The following is a 12,140-nucleotide window of genomic DNA, read 5'->3' on the forward strand; positions in this document are numbered from 1 at the left end:
TATCAGGGCAATAATGGCTAAAAGATACTTTGGAACTATGATGGAATATACCACACAGAGTACCTTGCAAATGTCAGTGCTTAATGATGTCGAAGTGGAACCATCGTTACGCTGCCATCTACCAAAGCACGTCCGTTTTTCTTCAAACCAGAATGTAGTTTTACCCCCAACTGGGTTTCCTAAACATCACTGCCCTTCTTCATTCCTTCTGGCACCATCTTGAGCTCACCTTCTTCCACATACTCTTAGTTATCGGTCATTGTGACTTATTTATGTACATTTATGCTTTTCTAGCTTCCTTCCTCTTTTGGAAATTAATCTTTGTGATGGAAGTAACTAAAGTAAATCTCTTCTATGTATTCCCAAGCATAGGTGTTTCTTGAGCACTCCATAAATATTTGTCTACTACCAGTGGCTGAAGAAGATGTAGTCTTCCATAGATGCAAACGAAATTCATGCCACTTTCTAACTTGGATTGATTGGTAGTATGGCTATGTTACACAAGATTCTGAATCTTTGCTCCCCCCCACCCACTCAGGTGAATAAAGGGGCGTGAACAATTGAAAATGTCTACTTTAGCGACTGTGCGGGTAGTGAGAGTATGCAAACCTATACCGAGGTTTTTTTTTTTTTTTTTTTTTTTTTTTGTGGTACGCGGGCCTCTCACTGTCGCGGCCTCTCCCGTTGCGGAGCACAGGCTCCGGACGCGCAGGCTCAGCGGCCATGGCTCACGGGCCCAGCCGCTCCGCGGCATGTGGGATCTCCCCGGACCGGGGCACGAACCCGCGTCCCCTGCATCGGCAGGCGGACTCTCAACCACTGCGCCACCAGGGAAGCCCTATGCCGAGTATTTGCCAGCTGTCTTTGAGGGGGTATTGAATGGCTGGTGGATTGTAGATAAAAGGGTTTGGGGATAAAATAATGTGTAGACATTTCCTCTAATGAGTCAGCATGATGAATTTCATCAACCTTAGATATATGATGTGTGTTTGTTTCATTGATTGGTAGGTTTTTGCTTGGGGAGGACTTAGCTTTCATCTCTTTAGTCTGACGCTATAATTTTTGGTCACATGGTTGTTTCATAAAACTATACATATTGAGATTCCATGTATCCTGGTTTATAGTAGTTTTATTTTTTTTTAATTTATTTTTTTTTTTGTTTTTTTGTTTTTTCTGGTACGCGGGCCTCTCACTGCTGTGGCCTCTTCCGTTGCGGAGCACAGGCTCCGGACGCGCAGGCCCAGCGGCCATGGCTCACGGGCCCAGCCGCTCCGCGGCATGTGGGATCTCCCCGGACCGGGGCACGAACCCGTGTCCCCTGCATCGGCAGGCGGACTCTCAACCACTGTGCCACCAGGGAAGCCCCTTACCAAACCTTTTATGTAAGATTGCAATTGTATTATATTTCCTTTCTGGTTAACTGAAAAAACTGTGTAAACTAACATCAGAATTAATTTTATTCCACAATTGAATTTATGACCAAAATGTTAACATTCTTACTATTTAAGAATGTATTGTGAGAATTCCCTGGTGGCCCAGTGGTTAACATCCTGCACTCTCACTGCCAAGGGCCCGGGTTCGATCCCTGGTTGGGGAACTAAAATCCCACAAGCCGTGCAGCGCAGCCAAAAAAAAGAATGTATTGTATTTTGAGTGTATTGTATTTTAAGTGAAACAGACTCTCCACTCTGTCCTTTTTTGTTCCAGTATACTTCATACAAAAATAGGTATTCGTTTAGGAAAATGTTTCGACAGGTGAGTTTTAGGTAAAAGAGTAAATAACTAAATTCAATTGATTCCAGAATGCAAAACTCACCTCTTGCATGGAGACAATTATTGGTGCTAGTTTGATTGGCTCTATCACTTACAACAATATCACATTTGGGGGGAGAATTCAAACACCAGGGCAGAACAGAATTTGGATCTAGTTTATGTGAGAGGAAATCTTTGTAAAGTGCTGGCATAATGAAGGGAGAAGTGATTGGACACGGATTTTTTCTGCTGTCATTCTGGTGTGAAGAAGCCTTTTCATCCCAGTGTACCACTGGGCACGTTAGCCAGTCGACTGCTGGTGGACTCGGAACAAAGAGGAAACACCTTCAACACCCATCATCAAGGATTTTCACAGTCTCAATTCTCATACTTTGAATAACTCTTCTTCAAGTTCAACTGACTTTAATCTTAGTTTTTCTCAGTGCTATAGAATAGGTAGACTTTGCAAAAAATCTCTCATGTAAAAAGGTCCCCCAAAATGTTGTCTCTTCTGTGTTTCTACCAATCTTTCTTCTTTGTCCTTCATATGTCAATTAACTCATCTCATACTTCAACATCACTTTTGATGTGTCATCAAGAGGTTGTGTTTGTGTCTGTATCCCCAACAACTGGCCTAGTGGTGAGCACATAGCATGTGGTAAATACATGTTTATTAAAAGAGTTGAAAGAAAGCTTTTCTAATGTCAGATCCAAATCTCATCATCTAGATAAATTACTTCAAATAAGGCACTATTTTTTTAAATATTCTCCTCATCTATAAAATGAGGCTAATAATATCTTCTATCTGGTTTGCTGTGATGACCAAATAAAATAATGGTTGAGATGCAAGATATCGTTATTTTTCTAGCCTTCACCTAAAGGAAGTTCTGTCAAGATGTTCTAAGTGTCTGACTGGTATACAACTGTGCATTCTGCTGGCATTCAACAGATACTTACTGCCTGCTGGAATAAATCTTCCTCTTTTATTATAATCTTCTTAAGGCACTCGCCTGCTCGCTTGGTTTCAAGGACCACCTTTACAAGAGGACTCCAAGATCTATACTTCAGTGTTTGATCGCTAACGTCTCCCCAGAATCATGTGTGTAAGAATGATCTCTGTCAGGATTATAGCCAAGAATCTCTGGTTGGACACCTTGCTTCTTTTAACTGCTAAAATTAAATGTCTCTCCCATCAATTCTTTACCCTTCTTACCATTATGAGATGAAATGCAGACAGCCCAAAGGTCATCACTCTCTCCCATTTTTACACACACACTCGCAGCCACCCACACACATAAACACACACACTTGTGAGACAGCGGTGGTTCCAAGTAGGCTAAATTAAGGGCTTTTGCTAGGCTTTTGTTTGGCAGGTAGGATACTGATGAGGATTGGAGAGAGCTGCCTGCAAGGAGGAATCACTAGAAAAGGATTTGGGTGAGGGAGGAGGTGTGTTAAGGGAGATGCTCAAGGGCAAAGGAAGCTGTGATGGGAAGAGGAAATTTTTTTAAAGAGCACAGATATTTTCAGAAATTTAGGAAAACTTTGGCTCTTTAAGCTACAAACGCTCTACCACCCTCCTCGTGAAGCCTTCCATAAAATCCGTAAATTAAATATGCAATGCTACTTTTGGAATTGAATTTGGGGTCTATAAGTAAAGGCAGGATGAGATTAGGGGTGACCATTGAGGCCGGGTCATACACATCAGGTTGCCTTTCTGACAGAATCCATTGCTTCTCTGTCCCGTGACGTGCTCAGTAGATCATCTGTGATTCTGCTCCCCCCTCTGGCTCCATTCCGCCACTGTAATATTGCTCCTAACCTGCCCTCTTTGGTCTGTGTTCTCAGTTTGATGCTGATTAATAACCCTAAACACTTCTTTTTCTCATCTTTGCTCCTCTTTTGATTTTAGGCAGTCTCAAGTTCTGACCTTTTTAGATGTACAGCCTAGAACCCTTTGTTCATTTATCCAACAACTCCTTCCGGGCAGTCCTGGTGGGTGGTGCCACCTGGGAGGTGCAGAGCAAAAGGCTCAGGGTGCCAACCAACAGTCCTGCTCCCAGATCCCAGCTCTGCCCCTACCGGTGGAGTGACTTTGAGCAAGTTGCTTCCCTTAGAGAAACTGGTACTAGCACAAGTTTTCTTCATAGTCTATAAGTTGGGTCTTCTCCAGTTGTTCCTTTTTCATGTAAGTATTTGTGTTCCAGAAAGATCTCTCATGACATCTATTTGAAATTTTACAGAAGAAAAAGTTAGATTACTTTTTAATGTTCTCTAATTGCTCGTGAAAGGCAACTTAAAAAGTCTTTGTTATATTTGTCTGCCAATCTTTCTTCAATTCTTAATGGAAATTACATAGGAAATTGATGTTTAATATTTTTAAGCATGTTTTCTAGTCATTGAAAAGATTTTACGTACCATGTATATTTCATTAACTCAATCAAAAGTGAAAAAGGATGACAGAGCTAGTGTTGAAATTTAATAGTTTCATTTAAATTTATATGTTCTTATTGGGGGGAATCAATAAAATATCCAACTGGACAGTTATATTTTTGATACAGTCTCACTTTATCTTCTCAAGCCTTTACTAGATTTTCACATGAAGGAAACCAGAAAGTATTATAGGTTAGAATACAAAACAAAAAAGTCTTTAACTTTATCATCATTCCAACTTTTAACAGCAACAACAACAAAATGCGTGTGTATGTACAATGTACCGTTTATCCACGATCATTTGGCCAGTTCCATATGGGGATGATGTATCCGAGGCTCCAGGCGCCTTCCTCATGTGGCTCCCAGCCTTACATGACATGGGAAGAGGGACTGTTGGGCTGGGTAGGGCACAAAGAGGGACAAGCCAGCAGCTAGAAAGCCAGGGCAGTCAGCGGATCATCCCCAGAACTGGCCAGATCTGGGAAAAGAGCTAGAAACCACCATGAAGTTGGTCTGGGTGGCATAGTAATCTGAGTTAAGGTGGGTGTTTATGTTTTTTTAATTAGAGTGAGGTGAGGGGTTGGATTCCAGCCACCAGTCAGGAATGGGGAAGCAGGGTAAATGTGTGGGTAGAAGTTAGAGACAACACATAAACCCAGAGATGGGGGTGGTGGGGACAGAGGAGCAGAGAACCTTGATCCTAAGGTGAGGTTCAGCCCCCATCAGGAATTTCTGACATTCATAACCATTTGTGAATAAAGGTGGCAGGAAAGGGAGTAAAGGGGAGATGTGAGAGCAGATTCTGACTTGGGAATAACAATGTTATTGCCAAATTGGTTTACCCAAGTTTAAGAGATTTTTTTTTTTTTACCAATTATGTTAGCCAAAACTCTAAAAAAGATTTTGACTTCTCTTTGAGTTGTAATTTGTGGCTGTTTTCATCCATGCAACAAAAGAAGTAGAATCAAAATCAGAAAATTAAATTAGGTTCACTCACAGCCACAGATCTTTTCTCCTGCCCTATGGGAGCTACTGAGTCAAAATTTCATCTTACTTCTCCTTACAGCATTTTTAGCGCAATCTGATGAATTGTACTAAAAGCTAATCACTAACAGATATATCAGCACAATTATTAATTAATGTCACTGTGTGTTGTATATATAACCAATGCAAATTATTTAATAGAGCAACTTTTTTTTCCCCATGCATTCCTCAGTATAATTCAGATGCATTTGGAAAGTACCACTTGGTAACTGGTAGATTGTAATCATTGTAGCATTTTCCTCTTGATTTATAGGGTTCAATTATCTTTCTTCAGTTATATGAAATGTCTCTTCTAATAAAAAAAACAGAGACAGTATTTTTAGCCTCAGACATAGAACAGAGATGTGGTGGTATCAAATTTTCCTATGATTTAGCAAACATTTACAAATAAGGAAAGTTAGGATTGTTCATCCAATATGTTTTGGCCTCAGAGGATTCCGTTAATAAAGTAACTGAAGAAAAATTAAATATGGATAAGCCACAGCACCTTTAGAATACTTAACAGATTCCCAAGTTGTATCATTTATTGCGAGAAATGTTTCCAGGCTGCAAGCGAACTTTTTTCATTTTACTTCAGAAGAAGATGATGTCTCTAAACATTACAGGGAATTACTTCTTTTGTGTTCAAGTGAGATCAGCCCTACACTCACATTTAATGGGCTTCAATCATGAATTGCAAATTACAGTTGAAATGAGCATTGTTTTGCTGATATTCTAGTCTGAAAACAATTGTCTTTTTCCCTACCAATACAATGCCTACTTGATTAAGTGGGGTGTTTGGGTTATTTTTTCATAACAGGCCAATATTTGTTTGAATAAATGAATTAACCCAGGAAAACCAGCTATGGTCCTGACCCGAGCTTGACTTTTCTCTGTACTGAGGTGTGGTCCTGGAGCTGTTGTTTATACAGTGTATCAGTGGTTAGTGCCATTGGTTCTACCATGAGTTTGGAAGTCAAGGCCCTATTATTAAACAAATGTCCCTAGCACCCAAGTCTCATTCAGCTCCACAGCTGGCTATAGCTGACACTGCCACACACAGTCACTGTGAGGACCTAAGTTCCACGGGGAAAGGGAATCAGCGTGTGCCTGGCACAAAGATATGCTTTCAGTAAAAATCTGTTAAAGTTTGGGAGTGTTCTTGTAGACTATGCGCTTGACTTACACAGTGATACCCAAGGCTGTGTTAGGTACCCACAATTAACTTCTTAGGTGTTTTTCTTTTAAATTATACTTTTAAACTTATTAAAAAATGAAATTCAACTGAGTAAATTTTAAAGACCTTATTGGCTTTAGTCAACAATTTATAAATTGGACAGTGTCGCATCTAGCTAGAAAGCAGCTCTGAAAACCTGTACTAAATGAAAGCCTTTATAGGCAGAAGCGCACAGGAAAAGGAGGTTTCTAACAAAAAGTGGATTATTTCAGGCATGGTCACCTTCCTGTGGGGGATGGAAGGAGTCTATCAGGAAGATTCCCTCACCAGTGCCGACCAGGCAATTCCAGACTGACTGATTAAAGGTTACATTCCTGGGAGAGGCAGAAACTGCAGTTAGGTTAGGTATTAAGTCTTGGTTTGCTGACATAGGCTTAGCACAAGTGACTCCATTTGGGGCCTATTTCTTTTTTAACAATCCTCCCTTTTGATCAGTCTCAGCCTAACTGAGAGATGTGATCAAAATTTAAACTCTCAGTTACTGCCCTGTAGTTCTCACGGATTTTACTCATCCTCAGTGTGATCCTGACCTCACAGGTCAGGATGGTTTTTGTTGAATCTCTGTGGTATTCACAGTTCACGACTTCAGGCTTGCAATATTCTAGTTGGTAATTCTCTTCATTCCTTTCTGGTGTCCCAGTCTTAGGGAGATCATTTCCTTGATGGTTAGTGGCTGCAAACATGCATTAAAAGCCTTTGAGAGAATACAGTGCACCAGAGAAACTACTCTGACCATAAGCAGGGTAATTCCCAGTGTCTGGAGCACACGCCAGACCCATCATCCCCAAGACCCAAATCAATCAAATCAAATAAGTCAAGCGAAGACTGCCTCAAAGGAGTCATCCATTTCAGGCAGATGAATTGCTCAGTGATCTCATGCAATGGAGTTTCAACCTCCCCAGGAGTATTAACTCAGATGCAGCAGATGGTGTTGGCCACACAAAGACTCCTCCTTGCTCAGCTAAAAGACAAGGGCTATCCTACTATCAAGAACAACTTTGTCCAGAGAGTCTAAGGATTTTCGTTGAGCAGCTATTGTCCTAGCAATGGATTCTGCAATATTCTCAAGAATAAAGGAGAAGTTCCTTGATCACATTTTCTCATTTACATTACCAGGGAGGTAGGGATCTGCCAAAGGAAGCAAATCCTGGATCACGAGTGCCTTCTAGTAGGTCCTTTCCAAATCAACAACGTAAGTTCAGGGGAGTAGGTCAGTGAGGTATCTTTAGTTCATTGTGAACAGTTAAGGGCACAGTTCGGTAACCTAACAGGCATTGTCTGGTTATACACCAGCTGTCTAGGCCTTCATAGGCCCAAAGAGAGTGATAACCACCACGGAGACGAACTGGCACAAACTCCACTCCCACAAAGGAGGTACTATTAATGGATTTATTCACAGGGATCATTGCCTCTGCCTGTTCAAGCCAGGGTCCATTAGGTTTTCAGCATATTCTGGAGATAAACCTCCTAGGCTGAAATAGACAGTTGTTCTAAATACCTTCCCAAAATGGCTGCTGCTGGTGAGATCGTGTTGTGATTGGGGTCATATCTGATTTGGATAATCCTAAGAACATGAAGGTACAAATGTAGGAATTGTGGGTAGTAAATGGAAATACCCTTTTCCATTTCTACAGTATGACCTATCAACAAACAAGATTAGACCAGTAGTAGTAACAGAGTTATCTGTAAATCAGGACAGGGTGTCACAAAATGAGACATTATTACCTCACAGTCACGGGGCTCATCTTCATCAGGCAGAGCTAGTAACGTAACAGATTAAGAACACTGTAACGTTAAAGATGCAAATTAGGTGGTGAAAGCAGAAGGATCTCATGGGAGGTAAATGTGTTTGCAGGGAAATGTTGACTCGATTCAGAATTAAGAAGACTTTGGACAGCATGTGGAGTTTGTAAATAAATGTCATTTCCTAGGGTTAAATCCACTGAGGCTTCCACTAACTTTGCAGCTGCAGCTATAGCCTTGAGGCAGCTGGTGTAGGCTCGAGCTACTGAATCAAGCTGCCCACTATGATAGGCAGTAGGTTTATGCTTTTTACCATGTTTTTGTGTGAGATTGCCTGGGCTTGGTTATCTCTCTCGTGCACAAACAAGGTGAAAGATTTTGAAGATTTAGGTAGCCCGAGGGCAGTTGCTTCTTGCAATGCTTGTTTTAGTCCCATAAAGCCCTGCTCGTGTTTATCTTCCCAAGGAAGGGGTGCAGGGACTGAAATTTTACAAGTTCTTAGACAGGGGAAGACAGTAGAGAAAAATTAGGAAGCTCTAGTCTACAATAACCAGCCAGGCTTAGGAAGCCGTGAAGCCATTGCTTCGTTGTTGGCCTAGGACATTCTTGGATCAGTTTAATTCCTTTCGGAGATAGCTAGATACCTTCACTACTTAGATTATGACCTAGGTAGTGAACAGCATCTAGAGATCATTGTGATTTTTCCTTAGAGACTTTATGTCGTTTTTCAGCTAACTGTTGCAGCAAATAAATGGAATCTTTTATGGATGCCTCTTTGGTAACTGAGAACAGCAAGAGATCATCTACATATTGTAAAAGGGTCAATTTCCCAGGAACTGGAGGGCACTTACATCTTGGTAGAGCACTTGGAAGAAATAAGAAGGGGCCTCAGTGAACCCTTGAGGCACAACTGTCTAGGTGTATATAGATTGTTCTGAGTAAAGGTAAATAGGTATGAGCAAGTTATATGCAACCTGAACTGCTGTAGGAAGAGAGCTTCCGGAAGGGCTTTAAAGTCTGCAAGATTCATCTTGCTTTTGTTTGTGTGTTTGAATAATAGACCAATCAGTGCAGGCAGGGAAGATTCTAGGGATGGCTTTCAAAAGATCAGTTGCTATTTTGTGAGCTTTTTCTGGTCCATGAGGGGACCATGTTGAAGACTGAGGATCTTGGGTATCATTCTAAGGGTTACACCATTCTGCTGCCCGTGTTCATTTTGAACTTCACCGTGTTCTGCCAGCCTGTGCACAAGCTGATAAGGAACTGGCTACCTGGGGTCCTAGCCCTGGATAATGATTCTAAATCCTTCTGAAAGCTTTTAGGGACCCTCCTTGGGTTTAGGAAACTCTTTAACTATGGCCCTTAGTTCAGTCTTTGACCAAGGAGTGAAATACCTGAGGAGGATCTCCTGCAAACTTGGGTGGTTTTATTTTAAAAGGCGAACTGTATAATTGTCTCTTCAGAGTGAAAAGGCAGTTCAGAGGATTCAGAGAATGTGAGTACTCAGGTAAAGGGGGATAGAGAGAAACAGTAGGGGTCGTATCATTCTTATTGTCTTTTGTTTTAGGTAGCTCCTTTAAGTTTTATTAGCCTTTAATTTTCACTCGCCTTTTGCAACAAATTTTTCCGTGAGGCTATTTTGGAATCTTGAAGAAGCCTTTCGAAAGCTTCTGCATACCAACTAAAATAGGTATGCCATTCTGTTTGTTTAATTCGGGAACCCTGGCTTTCAAGTGCACTTTTAAATGAACCATCTTGTCTAATGGGAATGTTCCCCATAATGGCCATTGTAATTCTAGGTTTTTTTAAGTAAGATTTTGCCATTTATGTGGATATTAAAGCTTCCAAGACCATAGTTCTTAGCCATAAGATAAGCAGGTGTGCCAGAAGGTGGCACACTTGACTCTCTGGAGTTAAAGACCCCATTCTTTTTCAGCTAAGTCTTTGTGTCTCTTGGAGCCAAACTGGTACCTCAACCTTCTGCTGAGTTGGGGATTGTGTAGTGTTTGACAGTACTTCATTGCATGGAACTTTTCTTGAGGTCGGCTGGTTACCTAGTGTCAATCTAACTCATTCTGTGACCGACTTATCCTAACATAAGAGTCTTAGAGTTAGGTGGTAATGCTTTAATGGCTTTTAAGTGCTTAATCTGTGCCCACCAATTTTTTGCAGTTTTTTGGCTTTTGAGATTGCCATCAGCAATAGCCTTTACCTCATGTGCACTTTAGCACACCAGCGGTAACCAAAGAGCTGTTACTGTGGACTGGCCAAGAGAAGGTCCTGTGCCCACCACCAGCAATTCCCACAGAACTAGAGACTAGAGAAAGGATTGTACCAGCAGATCTCAACAAATGAGGACTTCAGACTGGGGTTCAACACAACAGGGAACTGCAGACTGAACTAACAGCAGTTCCCAACATCGAATCTGGGGGCTAAATCAAGAGCTGGGGTTTCCAGTCAAATGGGGAATTGTGGATTGAACCAAGGGCTAGGAACTTGGGTTCTGAGTGGAACTGGCTACTAGCTCAAACTGACCTGCCCTGGACTGGAAACCCAATTGTATTGGGAGCTCAGAACCGAGAGGAACTTACCATGGCCCTCAGAAATAGAGAGAAAGAGAACTCTAAAAGATTTACAGGTACCATGCCTGAGTTTCTTTTGTCCCAAAGCCATCAACAGTCTTTCTGATCCCACCTCTGCCACCAAATCTGTTAAAATACAAAATTCAACTGTGTAAATTGTAAAGATCTTCTTGGCTTTACTCAATAATTTATAACTAAGGCAGCATCCCATCTAGCAGCTAAAAACAACAACAACAACAAAATCTCTAAAGAACTGTCTGAAACAAAAGGCTTTTATAGGCAGAAGGGGATGAGAAAAGGAAGTTTCTAACAAACAGTGGATTGTTTCAGGCAAGGTTACCTTCCTATTGAGGATGGAAGGGGTCTATCAGGTAGCTTACCTAACTAGTGCTGACCAGGTAATTTCAGATTGACTGGTTAAAGGTTATATTCCTGCGAGAGGTGGAAACTGCAATTGGTTAGGTATTAGGTCTTGGTTTTGCTGATGTGAGGTTGAGCATAGATGAGTCCACTTTGGGGCTGCTATCTCTTTTTTAACAAGCTCTCAAATCTCTTTCTGTGTTTGTCCAGAGAAATAGGTCTTTTTATCTGTAAGGCTGAATAGATAGTTGCAATCTATGTGCACACATCATAGGGGCAGGTGGGATGGTGGGCCACCACCTCAGCTCTTCCTCCCTGGGTTCCTAATCACCATCTAACCCACCCCAGTGGTCTCCTCCAAGTTCTGGACCTGGTCGTGTCTGTTCATCCTAAGATAGCTACAGATGCTTAGAGATCAAGAAAATTTGAGGGACTTCCCTGGCGGTCCAGTGGCTAAGACACTGCCTTCCTTGGGACTTCCCTGGTGGCACAGTGGTTAAGAATCCACCAGCCAATGCACGGGACACGGGTTCGATCCCTGGTCCAGGATGATCCCACATGCCGTGGAGCAACTAACACCATGTGCCACAACTACAGAACCTGCGCTCTAGAGCCCATGAGCCACAACTACTGAGCCCACGTGCTGCAACTACTGAAGCCCACGCACTGCAACCACTGAAGCCCTCGCACCTAGAGCCCATGCTCCGCAACAAGAGAAGCTACCAAAATGAGAAGCCTGCACACCGTAATGAAGAGTAGCCCCCACTTACCTCAACTAGAGAAAGCCCACACGCAAGGAAGACCCAACTCAGCCAAAAAAAGAAAAGACTTCACCTCCAATTCAGGGGGTGTGGGTTCGATCCCTGGTTGGGGAGCTAAGATCCCACATGCCTCACAGCCAAAACAGCAAAAAAATGTAAAGCAGAAGCAATATTATAACAAATTCAGTAAAGACTTTAAAAATCATCCACATCAAAAAAAAATCTTAAGAGAAAAAGGAAATTTGAGTC

At 41.8% G+C, this 12,140-nt stretch overlaps 1 protein-coding gene across 2 annotated transcripts in view; it reads left to right on the plus strand.

The window, feature by feature from the left end:
• The window catches only part of PACRG (parkin coregulated), a 515,450-nt gene that overhangs the window by 443,581 nt on the left and 59,729 nt on the right, over window positions 1-12,140 (plus strand). The gene's annotated exons all lie outside the window — the stretch shown is intronic.

The sequence above is a fragment of the Globicephala melas genome, chromosome 14 (assembly GCF_963455315.2).
Source record: "Globicephala melas chromosome 14, mGloMel1.2, whole genome shotgun sequence".
NCBI classification, from domain to species: Eukaryota; Metazoa; Chordata; class Mammalia; order Artiodactyla; family Delphinidae; genus Globicephala; species Globicephala melas.